Source organism: Pistacia vera, unplaced genomic scaffold, assembly GCF_008641045.1.
Source record: "Pistacia vera cultivar Batoury unplaced genomic scaffold, PisVer_v2 Contig214, whole genome shotgun sequence".
NCBI lineage: Eukaryota > Viridiplantae > Streptophyta > Magnoliopsida > Sapindales > Anacardiaceae > Pistacia > Pistacia vera.
Window position 1 is genome coordinate 1,091,133 of NW_022196018.1, and position 23,656 is coordinate 1,114,788.

General features: G+C 32.0%; 1 long non-coding RNA gene across 1 annotated transcript; it reads right to left on the reverse strand.

The window, feature by feature from the left end:
• Positions 1 to 322: 322 nt before the first annotated feature.
• On the reverse strand, positions 323 to 2,252 carry LOC116129848. Its single transcript, XR_004127960.1, has 3 exons — positions 2,214 to 2,252; positions 828 to 941; positions 323 to 438 (listed from the first exon to the last, which is right to left on the reverse strand). It is a non-coding gene; the product is annotated as an uncharacterized LOC116129848 (long non-coding RNA).
• Positions 2,253 to 23,656: the final 21,404 nt, after the last annotated feature.

Here is a 23,656-nt window from a genome sequence, read left to right on the forward strand (position 1 = left end):
CTATATTTACAATTCCATCAATGACACTTATTTTTGTTGGTTCTAAGAAACTATCTTTTATCCATTTCAAAAGTAGGCAATTGAAACGTTGTATTGAAATTCTAATATTACTAAAATATGAATTGAAATCCTATTACTGTACTACTAAAACATGAATTATAAAATAAGAAATCAAAACTATAATTTTTGTAACTACACTTCCATTAAATTATAACCTCTTTATAGTAATAAAATTAATTAGTCTCAACATTATGACTATAGAGAAGTTTTACTGTATTATGAACTTCTCTAATCTTTTTTATTTAATACGTAAATATCAAGGCTCCACGAATATAGCAAAACAAAAAGCAAGAGCTCACCATAACTGCATATAATTGAGTGTTTGAGTTTTTGCTCCCCAAGCGTTTTTTGATGGCTTTGATCACATCTTTAGCTTGCCTGAATTGTAAGAAACCACAAAACCATGTCAAGGAAATTACAATAACAACTCAACAAGAGAAATTGGATATTTGGTTGTCCAAAAACCAGAGCAAGCATGCGTAACCACAAAACTGCGCAACATAAAGATGAACATTTTTGCTTTAGACAGCTTTATAACAAAATTATTTGCATGATACTCAAAAGTTCAAAAAACCAAGCTAGGAAAGATATTACAAGCTGAGGCACAGTATAAACTCAGCCTGAGCTCTTGTAACCAAACCTATTTCATCAACAAAACCAGTTGAAAATAAATAGGCAAAAATGAGAATGAACCAAAACCATACATAAACATTATATGTATTCATTTCTGATTAAAAAAAAGCGAGAAAGTGTTCCACAAGTTATACCTGTGGTCACAAGCAACTAATTCACAAATTTCAATATTTTTTGCCCAATCCACTTCAGAAAGTTTCTCACTCGTTGCAGAATTAACAAGCTCAGATGCCATCTTTTGTTTGTCACTGAAGATAAAAATCGAGCAGAAAGTAAGAGCATGACTGTTAATGATCCAAGCACAATTACAGAACAAAGTGAAACAGAAGGGTGAACAATGTCAATTGTAAGCTAAAGATTTGGTAAAGCAGAAAGATTGATAACAGACATATTGTCCACCAAATCTTAGTTATTTGAACAGCAGCTCAGACAAGCATAAAGAATATCATAATTTAAGCATCCATAACATGGAATGAAATCATCCTTTAGATTCTCTCGAGCATGTAAAATTGCCTATCGAGCTTGCCTTGTCCATGCCTCCGGATTCCTAACCAAAACTAGATTGCCTTTGCAGCTACTCCCATGTATAGTTAATCTCAGTATTAGTGCTTAAATACCATAGTTGAGCCAGTTACCTGTCAACTTAGGCTTTTGAGTTAAACCAAATTCTTAAAAAGGTATTATAACCAAGTTGACTAATTGGTCTCATGTTCTAATCCCTCGATTGTATTAATTAAATTACAATAAAAAAGTTAGCGGTTATATTAGCATTTGTTGTTGTGACAGTGTTTGTTCCACAGTTCCACATGAAAGTGCACACTATAAGCCTTCGGGTTCAGTGGTTTTTTAACAAACATGGAACATAATAACAGTAACAAATCTTAGCATTTTGAGAACGTAATCTCACAGTTGAGCAACACCATTCATAATTTAGTGTAACCATCAAAATTTTCCTAAAAAAGACCACAAAAAGCCCTTCAAATATCGAGTAAATATAAAGGAGTGATCAATCTTTGAATTTCCAGAAGACATTGTCATAGTTGTAGGGAATCACTCACAAGTTCACGTAATCATCACAATATCTCTTATAAAAACTGCAGGGTAACTCAAAAATCAAAGCAAACAAACATGCATTGAAACTACAAAAATCATGGATTAAGTATGTAACTTAATGTGGAAACACATAAGGATAATAAGAAATGGCAGCATACACAATGTTGGAGTTCTTTTAGAGAGAATCCATAATATACAACAGAAATTCAACATTATACAAACTTAAAGTAGATAAAGGACATATTGAATGAAAACTTCCTCCTTTAACATTGTCTTTTTACAGGAGTGATTTTCCAATTTCAGAATCACAAATTTATTTTTCCAAACAAAATATATTCATACCAGATGATAAGAAACACAAAACGCTGCTAGAAACAAGACCAGTAATAATCATGTAACAAATATGATCGAAAATATAACCACTGCATCAGCACATTTTTCTATATTTTGGTATAAATTAAACATACATTTACTCAACAGAAGAGAAAAACTAAAAGAAATGCCGGAGTTCGTAACAACTTTGAACTTGATACTGCATCATTTGCTACTCTGCAAAACAACAAAATCTCAAGGTAACAAAAAACCTAATAGTGCATCATTAACTTTTAAAGATGTGATTAAATATAGAGCAAAGCAACCCCAAAAAAAAAAAAAAAAAAAAAAAGGATCGAACAACCAACAAAAACCAATAGTGCCTGAAAACTAATATACTACAGACAATAAAACTAAAAACATGATCCATATGCAAAGTTTGTTGAGACAATCTTTGGGCCAACAAAACATATAATACCTCGTCCAGAAACATTTAGAACTTGCATACTAAGTTTACAGTAAATGTTGAACAATTTCAGTCTCACATCATACATCCATACCGAATTGTGACATAATTCCTCTATCAATAGATACCCAGTCAAACATATTTCAACAAGATTTCAAAATGCAACTCCAGCAGCCCAATTCACACACTTTCAAACATATGCTCAAATGAAAATATAGTACAGCCATAGTTGAAGTTTGCTCAAATGAAGCAAATGCAAAAAAAAAAAAAAAAAAAAAAAAAAAAAAAAAAAAAAAAAAAAAAAAAAAAAAAAAAAAAGCCAATGAAACAACCAGAATGTTGAAATTATTCTCTAATTATTTCAAAAAACCAAGATATTCAACATCAAACAATCTGTTTTCTCACTATACAATCCTCTTTCTGTTATAGGCCACAGCATAAAGTAGCAAGAAAAATTTTCAAAGCTTAATGCTACTTATTTAACTGTTTACATACAAATGAACTCCAGTACTGCAAATCCAAACGATAACAAACTTAAAAATTTTCAACTTCATTAATTTACCCTGATCCTGGCTTATTTTCTCATCAACCAAACAGAACTTGAAGAACCAAAGCAACTTACAACCATAAAATTCTAGCACTTCCAGATCCCAAACTGTTAAAAGAAAACTTAACACAAAGATCTAAAATAACAAACACAAATAATTAACAAATCAAAACATCACACAATAATTAAAAAAAAAAAAAAAGCAAAACGACGACGTACCAGTGAAGACAGTGAGGAACATGGAAACGACGTTAAGAAAATTAAGAAAGAACTGATAAACCCTAAATAGCTTCAGCATTTGAGTATAATGAAGCAATTGACTTGAAAATATAAAGAGACAGAGAAAGAGAGGGTGAAATGGAAACGAGAGTGAAATTAGTACTGGGGGTGTGGGCAGCTCTTTTTCCTTTATAGCTTTATCATTAAGCTTTTCTAACTGCAACAAATAACAACTTACTACTTTTTTCCCATACTCTTACCATATATTATGAACTTCTCTAATCTTTTTTATTTAATACGTCTCTTTCTATTTATCATATATTTTAATTGTCTGATGGATGTACAAATTATAGTTTCTTTAAATAAAGGGAATTTTATTTTGTGGTTTAAAATGAGGTGTTTTTGTAAATGATAAAAACCTTCTAAATGAGAAATTAGCATTAAAATGACAAAAAATAATTGCAAATATTCCGGGTCTATGTTTAGATGTTGAAGAAAATTTGAGAAAAAATGAATGGCATTATGTTTGGTTACCATTCTGATGTATTTTATAATAATATTTTGAGAAAGTTAAATTCAGTTATTTTACCAAAAAGATAATTATTAATATTTTAAATAAATAAAATAAATTAAATTTATGAAATTATATATTATATATATATATATATTTTTTTTTTTTTTTTTTTTTTTTTTAAAGATAAGATAGTGAAGTATCATATATAAACGTAATGAAGCAAAGTCCCATAAATTATACTTAGGTTAAAGATTGGACGGATAGGATGAGATGGATTCGGGGAATTAAAATTCATCCCTCAGGGTTGGCTTGAATCCCTTTAATCCAGAAGATTTTTTTAGTAACATGTTCATCCTTATTACAATATTAATAGTATTTAGTTAAGGGTGGACAAAAAAATTGTAAATAATACTATACTTACAAAAAAACTTTACAAAAATTTCTATATAAAGTGAAGTGACAAAAAATAAATAAAAAAGTGAAATAAAAAGTCAAACTTACACTCTTTTATTCATTTTTTGACACATCACTTTATATGTAGATCTTTGTAAGATTTCTTTATAAATGTAGTATTACTGTTTTAGAAAAATTAACCATATAGTGTGATACAGATTTCAGTTCTTAGTTTATTCGAATTGAACTGTACATATTGAACCTTTCTTTTTTTTTTTTCAATTTTTAAAAAATACCCCTGAAATTAATTAAAAAAAAAAAACTCTAAAAAATAGCATAAAACCCCTTACAAAATATATATAAAAAAAGCCCTCAAAATCTCAAAAAGCTTCCAATTAAAAGCCGATAAAATTGAATTGTACCAAATAATTTTTTTTGTTCGATTTCTGAACTAATATAGGATGATATAGTTTTTTTTTTTTTAATTTCTTGTATAGTACAATTTGACTTTATTAAAAAACCAAACTATACTGAATTTGTCCACTCTTAGAACATGTTTGGCCGAGTTTATTAAAATTAGCTTATAAGCAGTTAGTACGTATAAACTAATTTGAGTTTATAAACAGTTACACATTTGATTAAAATACTTATAAGTGGTTGATAAGTAGTTGACGTTTTTTATAAAATATAATTTATAAGTATATTTTATTATTAAAACGACTAAAAATGATACTACATTATTAAAAATAAGGGTATATGATAGAATTTTAAAATTAAAAATAAGTAATATGGTAATATACCAAGTATCCTCCCTGTACTTATATCTTTTGATTTATAAGCCTAAAAAAGTTGTAAATAAATAAGTTAATTTAATTTTAGAGTTTATAAAGCTCGTAAAAACTAACCCCTAAATTTGGACTAAAACATTGAGAAAAAATTCCACTTGAGTAAATAATTGGAATAAATATCAGGGATGGAATTGTTATTATCGCTTGAAACATAAGTAGGTTCGGCGCCGCCTTCATATAAAGCTAAAGCTGCTCAAACGAGTTTTTGAAGGCCGCTTTTGTTTACCGTCACTACCCGTCACCCATAGAGATCTTCTCACTTTTCTTTGCGTGACACGTGTCCCTAATTCATATCTAATCTTTGATTTATAACTTCAATCTTGATCAAATTACAAAAATGGATTTCACATATCATTTAATGGGTATTCAATCATTTAACCCTTTATTAATTTATTTGTTAATTTATAATCTTGTATATGAAGTGGCAATACGTTAAGGATTCTTTCAAAATATTATTTTAATATCGTATTTTGTATTATCATCTAAAAGTATATATTATATTATAACAAAATTTAAATAAAAAACAGTAAAATCACATCATATTTCTTGTCTTAGAAAACAGAAAAATAAATTGTCCATTTCAAATTTTATTTTTTATAAAGATATTAAAAGTATGTCACATATAGATACTTGTTAATAAATCTTTCTTAACAATACCTATTTAAAAATTACTTTTTATTTGATTTAATTATATATATACATATATTGGTCCTTTGATGGGTAGCTTGAGGTACAGGTTTAGTTGGCTCACCATAGTGTAGATTATCAAGACTCGAAATGATTGTACAATTCAGGTGCTATTCAATGATATGTCGTGCAGGAAGAGCGAGTATATACATAATTAAAAGATCTCGCGCGTGGGAATGAAAAATCATGTGAAAAGTAAGGTTTGAGAATGGATTGGACAGCGTGTTGGGACTTGGCAAATGTTCTTTACGCTTTGCTTTACTGGACTTGGATTCTCTTTTAGGAATTTGAGATAAACTTTACTCGGGTTTTGTTCATCTACATTCAAAACTATTGTGTTTCCACCTTTAAACCAATCAGCAAGCGCCATGTCTTAATAATTTTAACAACTATGCTCTGTAATTTCGATCAACGGCTCTAATGATTGCTTACACAAGTACAGAAAGAAGGAGAAAGAAACTTGCAAATGATCAAAGCGAAAAGAAGGTAACCACATGTAGTTGGCTGGCCTTATTAGTTGTACAACAATTTTAATTCATTTGAATATAAGGTACTAAGATATTCAATATAGATTTTTGTAGAATTTAGGTGAGAATTTATGATGTTTGATTGGAAAGAAAGTTGAAGAAACCCAATGAGAGAATATTTATTCCTCTGTTCATGGAGGAAAATATTGTATAATTAATTACAATTACTATAATATCTCTGTTTGATGGTGGAGATGGCAATTGTATACCCAACCCGGCCTAAGAGCATACACATTAAGTTTACAAGAATGTCATTACAAATTATAAGTAATACATAATTATCCTGTATATATATATCTAATTACTAGAATATATATGCCGTAAATGATTATTAAAATAGATATTTATAAAATGTTAATATTAGTTGATCCTCATTCACCACCATTAATTGTTATTCATTGTCGATGACCAAAGATGACTTATAATATTTAATTTTAATCATGAAATACTCTAAATGCTTGGATAATTTTTTTCTTTTCTAAATAATTTGTTAATATACTATTTCGTGAACATAAAATTATCTAAATTTAAGGATATTTTGTTCATATATGGTATCTTTCATTCTATTTCCTACTCTTAGTAAACAAGATAATCTCATTCCATTTCTCTCACTCAATTCTCAGGCCTGTTTGTTTTTTTTTTTTTTTTTTTTGCCCTATCATACTGAAAATGCTATTTGTTCCATATTCTCAAAATCCAATCCTATTATATCCAGTCATTTTTAAACCCCTGTATATTTGTTAATTTAACTAAACACTCTCAACAAAAAAGTTTATAAATTGACAAAAACACCCCTACCCACCCACATTTGCTAGATTCTAGCCACCACCGCCAGAAGGTGGCCAGAATCTGGCATAATGGCGCACTACCATAGATCTGACCAAAAATACCAGATCTTTAGCCACATTTGGTCGTCAACGACGATCATATCTTTGGTCATTGTTGACAGCCATATGTGACCAGATTTGACCTTTAGATCCATGGTGGATCTAGCTAGAAAATGTCATATCGGTGCACGACTGGCCTGATCTAGCCAGTCATACGCCATTACGCCAGATTCCGACCACCTTTCAGTGATGGTGGTCAGAATCTGACAAATGTCAGTAGGTGAAGGGTGTTTTGTCAATTTATAAACTTTTTATTATTAGGGATTAACAAACCTAGTGGGTGTTTTTATTAATTTTTAAATCCTACTTTGTAATAACAATCTAACTCTACTTTTTCAAAAATACTACGAATAATAAAACAAGCACAGCCTGATCATATTGTAATTTAACATTTCTAATGGTTGCGTCCTCTTTGTAATGAAAACAATAATTATCTGGCCATTATCAATACATGGTCATCAATATCAATCAAACGATGGAATGTAAAGCTAAAGAAATTAGAATTATTTTAACACATGTTACTTTACTTGAGACCTGGCAAACGAGTGGGTCGAGTGGGTACGGGTCAGGTAGTTACGGGTAATAGGTAAAACGAGTATGTTTATGGATCAGGTAGCTACGGGTAACAGGTAAAACGAGTATGGATAAGCGGGTAAAATTTTGGACCGGGTAAAAATTTGCATGACCCATAAGGGTACGGGTGGACCCACGGGTCATCGACAAAAAAAATGAATTTTTTTTACTTTTTTTTCCAAATTTTTGTTATTGAATTTTCAATGTCCTGGTTTGAGTCACGTTTTGTGCTGTTGCAATTTCGCACAAAGAATATACCAGTAACCAGAGTGAGGAGTTGTTGTTGGCGACGGCTTGAGACTTGAGAGTGACAAAGATTGAGATATTCAACTGCTGGAGACGACGATGGTGTGAGACAATGACCGTGAGACGATAACCGGCAACGACGATTGAGACAACGTCAGAGTGAGACGATAACCGTGAGATGATGACTGTGAGATGATGACCGTGAGAGCTATTGTAGTTCGACGTTAGATGGCCTGAGAGTGAGAGAGTTTGAGAGTTGCTGCCGTGTTGCGTCTGCATGAGAGTGAGAGGTTATAGGCTGCGATGAGAGTGAGAGAGATTTAGTCGAGTGAGAGAGTTTGAGAGCTTCTGCGTCTGCGTGAGAGTGAGAGGTGAGAAGCTACTGCAATGAGGGTGAGAGGCTGACAGACAACAATGGAGAGTGAGAGAGATTTAGTTGAATTTTTTTTTCATTTTAGACTAAGGGTTTTATTTTTCACTTTACTCTAAAGTGCACTTTTTTTTTTTTTTTATTTAAATGCGAATACCTGCAAGCACTACTTGGCCCACCTGCATTGTTTATGGGCGGGCTGGGTACGGGTAAATTTTAAAGGCACCTGTACCCGCTTGTTTGATGCGGGTACCTATTGACCCGCGGGTACTGCCAAGTCTACTTTACTTCCCTTGAACCAAAGCATCTAATAAATTGAATTGAGAGACGATAAAATAGATTTGTTGTAATTTTAGTATATGAGTTAAAGGAATAAAACATTGTTTTCTTTTTTCAAATTAGAATGTTCGGGAGCTATGGGATTGGGGGTTACAAAATCCTTGACGGGTCAGGCTTGCACATTACCCACCATCTCCCATAATGGGTATGGGCCAGGCATAGGCCAGGGTCACGGGGGATAGGACAAGCTAGGGCAAAGAGGTACCCGGTCCCGGCCGACCCATTGCCATCTCTACTATTTAAGCACTTGGTGTCTTCTTCCCAACTTAGCAATTCCGTTTCCTCCTATATAAATATCCAACAAAAGCATACAATATTGATTTTTCTATAGTTTTACAATTAATTTCTTATAAAAATATCTTACTATAAAACAACCTTGAAGTCTTGAATTCTTGAAATGAATATAAGAATAATTGTCTAACTTCCAATGAGTTTACCTTAGTATTATGCTGCTACTCAAAATTCCTTTTATAGATTTTGGTCTTGCATCTAATTGGTTAAACATCTTTCTTGGTTCCACCACTATATTTTCTTCCTTTCTTTTATCGTGAAATAACATTCCTTTATAAGCCTATAGACTATACATCATTATTTATAAGCCTATAGACTATACATCATTAGTTACGGGAACGACTTACACCTAGCAGAGTTTGCTGTAAAGACAAACTAATACCCAAAAAGTTTTGAAATGACAAATACCCACATTCTGTCAAAGCCTGTTAGTATAAACCGTTTGAAAAATGATAGGTTGGTAATTTTCTATGGATAATACTATATTTACCGACCCAAATACTGATTTTTATATACCGACTCATTACCCAACAATCCAAATCTGAAAATTTAACTCAAGTCGGTATGTAAAATCTGTGGCTGAGCCGGTCAGCCTAGCATCACTGATTTTCTATACAGCCAGAAAATCTACAATACGTCTACACCTCCACCAAATCATCCATTGTCCACCTCCAACAAAACCTCCAGCATGGCCAGAACCATGGTGGCCAGGAAAAAAATAATTTATGAACAACATAATCACCTCCCAACTTAAAAATTCTCAAATCATACCTCTCAACTCAAATTCTCAATTGCTCAACTCAAATTAAAATACAAATTCAGATTTTCTTTTTTTAGTAATCCAGTAATTTTATAGAAAAGAATAAATAAAATACAGCCTAAAGGAGGGGACTCCCCTCTAAGCAAAACAGGGGACTCCCCTTCAAGCAAAACACTTGGGTCAGGCCAAGGCAACAACAAAACAAGAAACAAAAAGGAAAGATCCTTTACAATCAAAGCCGACTCAAGACAGAAAGTCAGAAACCTTACACAGATGCAAACAGAAACAAAGAAAAAGGCAACATGCCCAAGAGGACCTAATGCACCGAATCTGCAAAAAGCACCCAGCAAAACCCCACAGTCCAACTATCCCCCTTTATGCCACCTGCAATCATCATAATACGCAATGTTTCTCCAAAAACGCAACACGAACTACAAGCAAAAGAATCAGCCATTTCCTTCACCATTCTGCCTAACCAAACAAAGCAAAAGCAAAACATAGGCATTCCTGTGAAGAGCTTCCACAATAGACAAGCACATAATTTGGTTTATTCAAGGATTTACTTCATATTTAAACAATAGAAGGGAGAGGGAGAGAGGAAATGGTAGGGGGAAGGAGCTCAAGGAAGGGGTGGAGTAGGAAATGGTGGCGGGTTTGGTGGAGGTGCAGGTGGTGCGATTTCGGCTGAATCGCACGCCATCGGATGCGATCTGGTCAAAATCGCACCCGACCTAGGTAGAATCAACCCCAATTTGATATGATTCTGGCCAAAATCACATCGGTCGGGTGTGATTTGGCCGGATGGGAAGATGAAGATGAGAAGAGGGGGAGATGAAGAAGAAGAAGAAGAAGAAGGGAGGAGGAGGAGGGAGAGAGAAAATAGAAAGGGAGAAGAAAGGAAAGAAACATAAGAGAGGGAAGAGGCAGAGAAGATGAAGTGATGGAGATGGAAAGAAAGAGAAAATGGAGTAAAAGATAATAACGAAATAGAAACAAAAATTTGGAATTTTATAAAATATTGAAAGAACATCAATAATGCCATATCAGTTAACGATTTTCATTAACAAACTCTGACAGGTTGGAATTTGTCATTTCAAAATTTTTTAGGTACCAATTGTTATTATTATAGCAAACTAAGGTGTAAGTACCTCCTCCAGCACTTTTTCCTCTTTCTTCCATAACTTTTAATATTCCACCTAACTCTTTTATTTTTATTTTTTTTGTTTTTGTTTTTCTTAAATTAAAAAAATAAAAAATCTCAAACTTGAAAATTCTTAAATTTTATAAACAAATTAATATATATATATATATATATATGTGTGTGTGTTTGTGTGTGTGTGTGTGTATGTGTGTGTGTGTAAGTATCTACACTGTATATACATACATACATATATATGTATATGTATCTATACTGTACACACACACACACACACACACACGTATATGTAATATGCATATATATATATATATACATATACATATATGTATATATATATATATGTATATGTATATACATATCTATATATATATATGTACATATACATATATGTATATACATACATACATGTATGTATATATATATAGTATATACATACATGTATGTATATATATATATACATACATGTATGTATATATATATATATATACATACATGTATGTATATATATATATATAGTATTCATTTTCAATACATTTCTTTTATTACATTCCTCAAGCTTTTAAAGATCCTGCCACATATGGTATTAGAGCGAAGAGTCATTAGAAGTGAGGAATTGGGAATCAAAAACTTCACAAATTAACTGCCATTATTGTAGCAAAATTTCTTAGTTAAATTAAGGATTAGATAAATCTAGAAAGTTTTAATCTAGAAGAACTCTAGAATTGATTCTAGGTTGTGCTTGGTCAGCATGTAACCGTTGGGCAGTCGTGTTAGGTGGTCTTGGAGGTGGTCCCGTACCTTGGTGGTCTCGTAATCTAGGAGAAAAATTGGAACTTTCATGTAAGAATTATTTTAGAGATGTCTAATTTCTTAAGGAGATTGGGAAGTAGCAAACAGTAGGCAAGATGATAGTAGTAGCAGTAACGCTATTAGAATTAATAATCAACAACAAAACTCAAACAATAATCAAGAATTAATGAAATCAATTAACACTCAAGAGATTACTATGACAAAAATTGATCAACACTTACATAACTGGAACATACCACTAGTTAGGAAAGACATAATATATCAAATAAGTAGTTTTGAATTTATGTCAGATTACTCTATTAAAACAACAGAAGATACAAGAATGATAACTGAAGAAAATGTTGAAGAAAGTCAACTTTGTTTTTGAAGAAGCAATACATAAACACAGACAAAACAATTATAAATTTTTTCTCATAGGATTAGTACAAGTAGTAGTAAAACCATTATTTAGATTAGGGCAAAATATTTCAATATTAGTAATGTTAAGAGATGCCAGAAATTTAAATTTCAACAACTCTCTATTAGCAGTATTAAATTCTAATTTAGAAAGTGGTCTAGTGTATTTTGATTGTTATCCAAACTTTACAGTAGGATTATATGATACAACAATAATGTTTGCATTAACTATTAATTGAAAGGCTTCTAATCTTACCTATCAAGATAAAGCCCAATCAGTAGCATTAATATATATGATTTCTTACAAAGTTATGAATACTACATTTAGTCTAAGAGCCACTAGGATGTCTCCACCAGGACACACAGTTATTATGAAAGTTGATAGAACAAAACATAAAACTTTTACACCAAATAGATTAGCTTGGGATGAAATTATTAAACAAAAGATTGGAAATTAGAAAAATTATGCCCTCCAAAACCTCTATATGATCAAAATGAATCTGAAATACAACAAATAATACAAGAACCAGATAGTACAATAAGATTAAAATTTAGATAAACTTCCTTAGAACAAAATCAACCCATAATTAATAATAAAATCATAACAACCCTAGGATTGAAGAAATCACTACACCTAGGCCCTCATCAACATGTTCAACAAGTAAATTAGTAGAAGTAAATTATTCCCCTCATGTACCCAAACCTGCATATTAACACACATCAACTCCACCTAGTTCACCAACACAATCAGAAGTATTATGAAATTATAGTCAAATTAACACAATAACTAAACCCTTTAAAATTAACAAAGAATTATTAAAACAAGAATTCCTACAAAACTATAATAAAGAAAAAAGACAAATTTTCTTTACAATATTTAAGCTACAAGAACAAAATACCCTTAGATCTGAATGGTATAGTACAACAAAAAAATTTAAAACAAAATATTTATTCCTTTAATTGGTTAGAAAATAGAAAATATTATCAAAATTTAAGTAAAAAGAAAACTATTTTTGTAACAACTAATACAACATAAAATTGGCAAACATCAACAAATAAAACTATTACATCTGTACATCTTCCACTAGAAGAAATAAAAATAAAACATCAACAAGCAGAAATAAAAGTATCACCCTTTAAAAGAATTAATAAAATAGATGATAAAAAAACAACAAACTTTAAGAGATATTAAAAATATTCAACGTCAAAACAATTACTCGAATCAAATGCTTCATAGTATTAGCCAACAAATGAATAGGATAGAAGATAATAGTACACACATAATCACAAAATTTTCAAAAACCCCCAGGAAGGAGATAATAGATATAGAAAATTCAACTTCTGATTTCATACCTTTATATCCACAAAAATATGTTAAACCATTTTTTGAACCCTTTGATATACCAAAAGAAGAAATTGTTAAATTTAATAATCACAATACTATTCTAGAAACTATTAGCAAAAAATTTAATGAATTATCACCCTCTAAATCAAACATTAATGTCCTTTCATAATCAACCCCAATAAAAGAACAAAAATATAGGAAAAGAAAACTTTCTTATTATAATAATAAAGGTAAAAGAATAAAATGTTGGAAGTGCAAGCAAGAAGGACACTATGTTCTTAAGTGTCCAACTAGAAAACAAATTAAAAAATTAACATTAAGCCTTATTCAAGATAATTCTGATGAAGAATCCAGTGATTCATCTATAGATATAGAAAACTCTCCAGATATTAAGAGTAAATCTCTACAAAACCCTAATAGTAGTGACCCATGTAGGCCTTGCTACTGTGCAATGAAATCAATAAATATGATATCAACCTCTAGACCTAAGTCAATAAATGTTATCACTAAATTAAAAGAATTTCTGTTAGATATTATTGATAAAATTCAGGATGAAGATATTAAAAGAGAATATTAATTAAAACTTAAAGAATTAATTTTTTCTAAAGAAAAACAAAAAGATGTAGATTCTTATAATTTTAAAGATATATTAAAAAGATTTGAAAAATCAACACAAATTACTCTTAGTAACTTACAAGAAGAAATTAATATTCTGAAAAATCAAGTTAAAGAATTACAAAAAGATAATTTTGAAATTAAGATAGATTTTGTCACGACTTGGGGCTATCCTCTATTTTGCCACCTTCGGCTCCAATGGTACTCATGTTACTTGGCCAAGGTATAAGTCCAAGGTTTAAGTCATGAGGGAGGCATTTGCAAGGTGGAAAAGAAGACCACGAAACGAAGCAAAGCTATGAGGGTCCGAAGGAGGCGTGGCCAGAAGGACTGATAGCGGACAATACCTTGGATGTGTTTGGCGCACGGGGAAAGCCCTTGAGTCGAAGGTGGAAGATAGAGGATAGCCCCCAGTCGTGACAGATTTTAGGTTTAAGAGCCTCTAAGAAATTATAGGGCAACCATCAATCTCAAAATCAAAATTAAAAATTATTGAAGAAACCAAAGAATCATTTATTAATGAAATCTCTAGAATTCAATTTCAAAAATGGCATCTTTATACTAGGATTAATATTAATCATGAACTAGATATTATTACTCAAGCCTTAGTAGACACAGGAGCTAATCAAAATTGTATGAGAGAAGGATTAATTCCAACAAAATATTATGAAAAAACAAAAGAAAGATTACATGGAGTTAATGGTCAACAGTTAAACATTAATTATAAATTATCTAATGCTCATGTATGTATACAAAATTTTTGTATTTAAAATACTTTTATTCTAGCAAAATATTTGGATCAAGATGTTGTATTAGGTACCCCCTTTATTGTTCAAATTTACCATTTTACAGTTAATAATAAAGGAATTACTACAAATATTTTAGGACATGAAGTAACATTTGAATTTGTAAACCCTTCATTACTAAAAGATATTAATAATTTAAAAAACTTATCAATATCAAAAATAAATCTTATTAATAATAAGAAGAGACAAATTAATTTTTTAAAAGAAGAACTAAAACGTGAAAGAATAAAGCAACAATTAGAAACTCCAAAAATTCAAGAAATTATTAAAAATGTAGAAAAAACGATTTTCACATGATATATGCTCAATAATTCCAAATGCCTTTTGGAATAGAAAACAACACGTAGTTTGTCTTCCTTGTATCGAGAATTTTGGTGAAACAAATATACCAACAAAAGCTACACCCATAGAAATGAATAAGGAATTACTTGAGCACTGTGATAAAGAAATCAAAGATTTACAAGATAAAAAATTAATTAGACCTAGTAAATCTCAATGGAGCTATTTTGCCTTTTGTGTCAATAATGTAGCAGAAAAAGAAAGAGTCCCAAGATTAGTAATCAATTATAAACAATTAAATAAGGTATTACAAAGGATTAGATATCCAATACCTAATAAAAAAGATTTAATTAATAGATTATATAATGCTACAATATTTTCAAAATTTGATATGAAATCAGGATTTTGACAAGTCCAAATAGATGAATTAGGTAGATACAAAATGACATTTAATGTACCTTCTTTTCGTCAATATGTGTGGAACGTTCTGTCTTTCAGATTAAAAAATGCACATTCTGAATTTCAAAACATTATGAATGATATTTTAATCCCTATATACACTTTACAATAGTATATACCAATGATGTCTTAGTTTATTCATAATCAATAGATCAACATTAAAAAATATTTGAAGAAATGGATTAGTTGTTTCAGCCACAAAAATGAAATTATTTCAAACAAAAATTAGATTTTTAGGTCATGAAATTTATAAAAGAACTATTAAACCAACTGATAGGTCAATAAAATTTACAAATAATTTTCCTGATGAATTAAGGGACAAAACTCAATTACAAAGATTTTTGGGACGTCTAAATTATGAAGCAGATTTTTTCCAAGACCTTAGAAAACTATGTGAACCGTTATATCAAAAACTTAGGAAAAATCCTCCTACATGGTTTGAGTCTCATGCCTAGATAGTTAGAGAAATTAAATTCCTTCCTTGCCTTAGTATAATAAATTCCTCAGCCTACCCTATTATAGAGACCGATGCCTCTGACATAGGTTATGGTGGAATATTAAAACAAAAATTAGATAATAAAGAGAGTCTAGTTAGATTCCATTCTGGAGTATGGCTTGGTGCCCAATAGAATTATTCAACCATAAAAAAAGAAGTTTTATCCATTTTTTTATGCATTACAAAATTTCAAGATGATTTAATTAATAAAAGATTTTTTATCTGAACAGATTCTTTTGCATCAAAATTTACTTTTGAAAAAGACGTCCAAAATTTAGTTTCAAAACAAATTTTCACCAGATGGCAAGCAATACTTTCTTGTTCTGATTTAGAAATCGAACATATTGAAGAACATAATAATTCATGACCTGATTTTCTTTCTCGTGAATTCTTACAGGGAAAGAAAAAAGTTGAGTGAAGAAATAAAGAGAAAGAGAGAAAAGAAATTTGAGTGATTGAGTGAAAGATAGGCACTCCTATTAAACATAATAATTCTCATGAAGCAAAAGTATTAACCAATTTTCAAAAATCAAAAAATCTTTTTACTATTTTTGAAAATCGTCATCTTTCTCAAAAGAGAAATAATCACAGAAAATTTCTAAAAAATATTATTTCAAATGAAATTTGGCGAAGAATTTGTAAATGTGAAGACTAAAATGGTGCCTCATTACTTTAAGTGAGACGCTATCGTTTTAAGGTTGAGTGACTCAATCCTGGCCATCCATCTTACTTTGATCCAGCGACTGCTATCTCTCCATGACCTGGTCAACGGTATATAAGTAAACAGAATTCTCTCTCTGTAGATCGATCGAGTTTTTTTTTTTTTTTTTTTTTTCTGAGAAAGAGTTTAGACCTGTGTTAGGGTTCTTGATTCATCTTAATCGAAATCTCTGTAATTGGTGTTGAGTGGTTAGGGATAATCATTTAGGGAGGGTTTGTAATCTCTCGGTTGTCAGGGATTCTAGGATTAGTCTCTCTAGGGTGTTGATTATGGGATTGGGTGAGATTAAGGGTTTCTCGAGTTTGATTCATTTGATCTGTGTAATCTGTATACATTCTAATTTGTTATAGTGCAGTGGGCTTCCTCTGTTTCCGGAGCTCAACGTGGATGTAGTCTTTCCGATTCTTGGAAAGGTGAACCATGGTAAAATCTTTCTTGTGTGATTCTTGCAATTTCTTGTGTTAAATCAGGTGTAGAATAGGGTGCAAATCATAACAGTGGTATCGGAGCGCTGGTGTGAAGGTAAATTGAGTCATAATTTTTTTATTTGATTGAAATCCTCTTTCGGGAGAACCTAGGGTTAGTCAAGAAATTGGGGGTTTTGCATCTAATCAACTCCTCAGCACTTTAGGGTTCCTGAATCTGAAAATCGGAGATCAAAATTGTCGATTGGGGTCAATTCTTGGAGATCCAAGGTTTCATCAGTTTCCTTGTTTGAGTCAGAAATCAAAATTGAACTTCTAGGGTTCAAACTGGGGCAAATGTTGGGATCTTTTTCAAACACTTAGTGTCTCTACAACTACTAGAATGGAGATCTCCCAATATGATGGGAAGATTGACTTCTATGGTTTGGAAAAAGAAAAAGAAAGCACTCCTATCACACAATAAAGTGGCTCTTATGCTGGAAAGGAACACGGAGAAATGGCTTGAAGAAAAACTGAAGAAAAAGGTGGAGATTGATGAGGAGGCCTACAACCTCATCATCATGAACCTGGAGGACAATGTTCTGAGGAAAGTCGATGGACTGGAGACTCCACTCGCTGTATGGGGTAAGCTTGAATCTTTATACGCATTACAATCTACACCCAACTTAGCCTTTTTAAAGGGTGCTCTGTTTTCATATAAAATGGATAGCAGTAAGTCAATAGAAGAGAACTTAGACGCGTTTCTTAAGATGACTTTAATCCTGAAGGGTACTGACTAGGAATTAGGGGATACAAGCCTAGCTATGATACTTTTATATTCTTTGAATGAAGACTACCAAGTAGTGAAAAATGCCTTCCAGTACTCTGGCATTGTCCCTAACGTAGATCTGATAATTGCTGGCCTTAAAATTAAGGAGTTAGAGTTAAAAGTTCAAAAAATAAATGGAAACAACCTATTTATTAAGGGTAAGGTAGAAACAGGACAAACCTCTACTAATTCTCAAAGAAATAATGACACTAAGCATAAGAAGAAAGGGAAGGGGTTTAACAAACCTAAAAGGGAAACTAGAAAATGCTTCCATTGTAATAAGACAGGATATTTAAAAAAGAACTGCTATGAATGGATTAAAAAGCACAAATCTGGAAATGCAGAAAGTAATGTAGCCTGTACTAGTGATAATCTTACTGTATCAGAGTTTCTTACAGTGTCTAGGACATATCAGATCCAGGATTAGGTATTAGACTCTCGATGCTCATCCCATATGAGCCCCAATAGAGATTGGTTCCAGGATTTTAGAAGTGATGAAAACGAGATAGTTTACATGGGTAATAGTAATGCTTGTAAAGTGCTAGGAACAAGAAACATAACCTAAAATTGGAAAATGGAAAACTGGTTGTGCTGTTTAAGGTGAGATATATCCTTGAGTTGAAAAGAAACTTAATATCCTTAGGCATTCTAGATGAGTCAGGATGTAGCTACAAAGTAGAGAATGGTTGCATAAATATGTTTAAAAACAATAACATAGTATTGAGCGGGCTGAAGAAAAATTGCTTATACATACTGTATGGGTGCTATTATCCTAGGAAACGTAATAGTGCCCTTATTTCAATAAACCTAAGTGTGACTACTAAGTGGCATTTGAGGTTAGGGCACATGAGCCAAAAGGGTATGGATATTCTAAATCAGAAGGTGTCTTTTGGTAAGGATAAAGTCAGTTCACTGGATTTCTGTGAGACACGTGTCTTAGGCAAGTAGCACAGGGGCAGTTTCACTAAGGGCACACACCTAGCTTTAAACTGTCTAGACTATCTTTATGCATACCTTTGGGGGCCAGAGAAAGTAAGGTCCCATGGAGGGAACAATTACTTTCTCTCCATAGTAGATGATTATAGCAGGAAGGTATGGGTATACCTTCTAGAAACTAAGGATGAAGCACTGTCTAAGTTCAAGGATTGAAAGAATCTAGTTGAGAATCAGGTTGATAGGAGGGTCAAAGCACTTAGAACAGACAATGGCTTGGAGTTTTGCAACACAGAGTTTGATAGATATTGTAGTGACCAGGGTATCTTAAGACATAGAACAGTTAGAAAAACCTCACAGTAGAATGGGGTTGCTGAGAGGATGAATAGAACACTCTTAGAGAAAGTAAGATGTCTGCTTTTCCCCTCTGGATTACCAAAAAATTTATAGGGAGAGGCTTTAACTACTACAGCATACCTAATAAATAGAAGTCCAAACAGTTCTATAGAGTTTAAATGTCCTAAAGCCAAGTGGTCTAGAAGGGAACCAAACTTAAACCAACTTAGGATATTCAGGTGTGTAGCCTATACACATACAAATGATGATAAGTTGGAACCTAGGTCTATAAAGTGTGTGTTTCTAGGATATCAAGAAAGGACTAAGGGGTTCAGACTATGGGATAAGAAGACTCTATGTGTGAAAATCATTGTAAGTAGGGATGTTATCTTTGATGAAAGGGATTTCCCCTGTAAATCAACTAACAATGATACAGGTTCCTCAAGCAATCTTGAAACATACTCTGACTAGACAGAGGTGACAACAATTGAGGTGGAGCTAACCAGAATACAATCTGATTTTCCACCATCAGAGACAGAAGCTTTTCCAGAATAGGGTGCAGAACCAGATGAGCCATATAAAGTAGAAGAAGGTGGAGCAGAAGATGTTACTGATCCACAACATGAAGAACTAAAGCAATACCAGCTAGCAAGGGATAAGACCAGAAGGGAAATAAGGCCTCCAACAAGGTTCTCTTATGTAGAGCTAATATACACAACTCTGCTTTCTAGGACAAAAGTACAAAGGGGAGAACCAGAGACATATAATAAAGCAATGAAGTCAAAAGACAAAGACAAATGGTGGCAAGCAATGACAGAAGAAATAGAATCACTAAAGGTAAATGGGACCAGGTCCTTGGTCCCAAAACCCAAGGATCAGAGGTTAATTCAGTGTAAGTGGTTATTTAAAATTAAAGATGGTGTCTCATTAAATGATCCTCCTAAGTATAAGACCAAACTAGTGGCCAAGGGGTACACCTAAAGGGAGGGTATAAACTTCAATGAAGTCTTCTCTCCAGTAGTCAAATACAAAACTATTAGGATAAAGCTTTCAGTTGTTGCTCATTATGACCTAGAACTAGAGTAGTTAGACGTGAAAACTGCTTTCCTCCATGGGGACTTGGAAGATCCAATTTTCATGAGTCAACCAATAGGTTTTGTAGACCCTAGGATGCTTGATCATGTTTGCTTACTGCACAAGTCCTTATATGGACTTAAACAATCACCTAGGCAATGGTACAAAAAGTTTGACACCTTTATAATTAGCATAAGATTCATAAGAAGCAAATATGAGAGTTGCTTCTATTTTGCCTTGGATAAAGACATGCCCATTTATTTACTGCTTTATGTTGATGATATGCTCCTAATTAGCAAATCCCACTAAAAAATAAATGAATTAAAGACTAGGCTTAGTTCTAAATTATATGAAAAACTTAGGGGTGGTTAAGAAAATATTAGGAATGGTTATAAGCAGAAACAGAAGAAGCAGTGAATTAAGAATCAGCCAACACTCTTATTTACATAAACTTGTTTCAAAATTTGGGATGTCTGATTGGAAGCATGTTTCAATGCCTTTGGCCAGCCATTATATTTTGTCTAAATCATAGTGTCCTAAAAGCCTTGCTGAAATAATTAAAATGGAGTATGTTCCTTATTCAAATGTTATAGGCTCGATAATGTATGCAATGATAAGCACTAGACTAGATTTATCCTTTGCTATAACTCTCTGAAGTAGCTTCATGTCAAACCTGGTCTAGAACATTGGTTAGCCTTGAAATGTGTGCTAAGATATATTAAAATTACTATTGGTGTTGGTTTAGAATATTGCAAGAGAATTACTTCACTTGAGTTGGTTGGTTTTGTAGATTCAGACTTTGTAGGTAACAAGGATTCCAGAAAGTCAAATAAAACATACTATTTCACACTTGGTGGCAATTGCATCAGCTGGAAATCAAAACTTCAGCCTTTGGTGGCCCTCTCAATGACTGAAGTTGAATATGTGGCAGTTGCTGATGTGTTTAAGGAAGCTATTTGGCTACATGGGATCCTTTCAGAAGCAAGGTTGACTGGTGGCAGGGTAACCATTTCCTCAGATAGTCAAAGTGCAATAAATCTGAGTAAAAACCCTGTCTACCATGAAAGAACAAAACATGTGGATGTTTGATTCCATTTTGTCAGAGACTTGATCACTCAAGGGCAGATTCAACTGAAGAAGATCGCAACTAAATGTAATCTTGCAGACATGGGGACTAAAGTGGTTACACCTGCCAAGTTCAAGTATTGCTTGAACTTGCTCTTTGTGAAGTAAGTCAAAACCAACCGAGCTTTGAGGGATTAAGACTGATGTTCACTTCTCTAACTAAAACAACTAGGAGAAGTTAGTTTCAAGTCTTCAAGGAGGAGATTGTAAATGTGAAGATTGAAACGGTGCCACATTACTTTAAGTGAGACGCTGTCATTTTAAGGTTGAGTGACTTAATCCTAGCCATCCATCTTACTTTGATCCACTAGCTGTTGTCTCTCAACGGCTTGGTTAACCATATATAAGTAAACAAAATTCTCTCTCTTTGTAGATCGATCGAGTTTTTGTTCCTAAGGAAGAGTTTGGAGCTGTGTTAGGGTTCTTGATTCATTTTAATCAAAATCTCTATAATTGGTGTTGAGTGGTTAGGGATAATCATTCAAGGAGGGTTTTAATCTCTCGATTGCTACGGATCTAGGATTAGTCTCTCTAGGGTGTTAATTATGGGATTGGGTGAGATTAAGTTTTTCTCGGGTTTGATTCATTTGATCTGTGTAATCTGTATACACTCTGATTTGTTATAGTGCAGTGGGCTTCCTTTGTTTTCGGAGCTCAACATAGATGTAGTCTTTCCCATTCTTGGAAAGGGGAACCACTGTAAAATCTTTCTTGTGTGATTCTTGCAATTTCTTGTGTTAAATCAAGTGTAGAATATGGTGCAAATCATAACATAATTCTTTTTTATTCTCATACTAATGATTTTACAGAATTAAATAAGTATATTAAAAATCCAACACCAATGCAATTAGTTGAAGCCTTACCCTTTTCTTCAAAAGCTATTAATAAAATTATTCTTGAAACTGAAATCCATGCCAAAAAAGTCATCATGAAATATGAGGAAGAAAAACCACAAGAGCCATTTAGTAATTGGATTTCCAATATTTTTAACAATAAATTTTCAGCATCAACATCTGGAAACAATAATTATATTAATCAATTAGTCGTAGCTGAAGAAGATGATATATTAAATTCTAAAGATAGTTCTCAAGTTCCAGACTTTTCTCAAAAATTTGAAGACAATGATTTAGACAATTTTCTTTCGGATGATTTTCAAGATTCTCAAGGTGAAGATTATTAAAGCATGACTTAGCGCTAGCTTTATCACATGTTCAATACTTTCGATGGATATCAAGATTTTTCAAGATTCCTTATCAACAAGATCATTTTGTCGGCCAATATCAAGACAAGTTCTCAATTATTCAAAACACGTATTCAAGACAGCTCATCAACTTATCAACTACTTTATATTTTATTTTGTATTGTAATGATGAAGACGGATTCAAATGTATTTGAAATCCGCTCCTTTTGTAGTATAAATATGTATTACTTCATATGTAAAAGGTAGAATGCAAGAGTAGGATGCAAGAACGAGAGAGCAAAAATTTATATTGTCCTTTAAAAAACACTTTGTAAAAATCATCAAGCAATAAACGTTTCTTCATTAAATTTCTACTTGTAAGTTATTATTCATTATTTCTTTTCCTTTCACATTTATTACATTATTTCATTTCCTTTCACATTTATTATTATTGATTTCATTACACAGTAGCAAGGCCTACATGGGTCACTACTATTAGGGTTTTGTAGAGATTTACTCTTAATATCTGTAGAGTTTTCTATATCTACGGATGAATCACTGAATTCTTCATCAGAATTATCTTGAATAATGTTTAATGTTAATTTTTTAATTTGTTTTCTAGTTGGACACTTAAGAACATAATGTCCTTCTTGTTTGCACTTCCAACATTTTATTCTTTTAAATTCAAGTATTGAAAAGTAAAATGAAAGATAAATGAAGATGTAATAAAATGTGTATGTTTTAATAAATATGAAGAGTAATAATGAAATGTAATAAATGAAAATAATGATAACTTACAAGTAGAATTTTGATGAAGAAACGTTTTACTGTTTGATAAGTTCTATTGTTTGATAAGTTTTACAAAGTGTTTGTCAAAGGACATTTATGCTCTCACACTTTTGATTTCTCGTTCTGAATCAATTCTAGAGTTCTTCTAGATTAAAACTTTCTAGATTTATTTAAT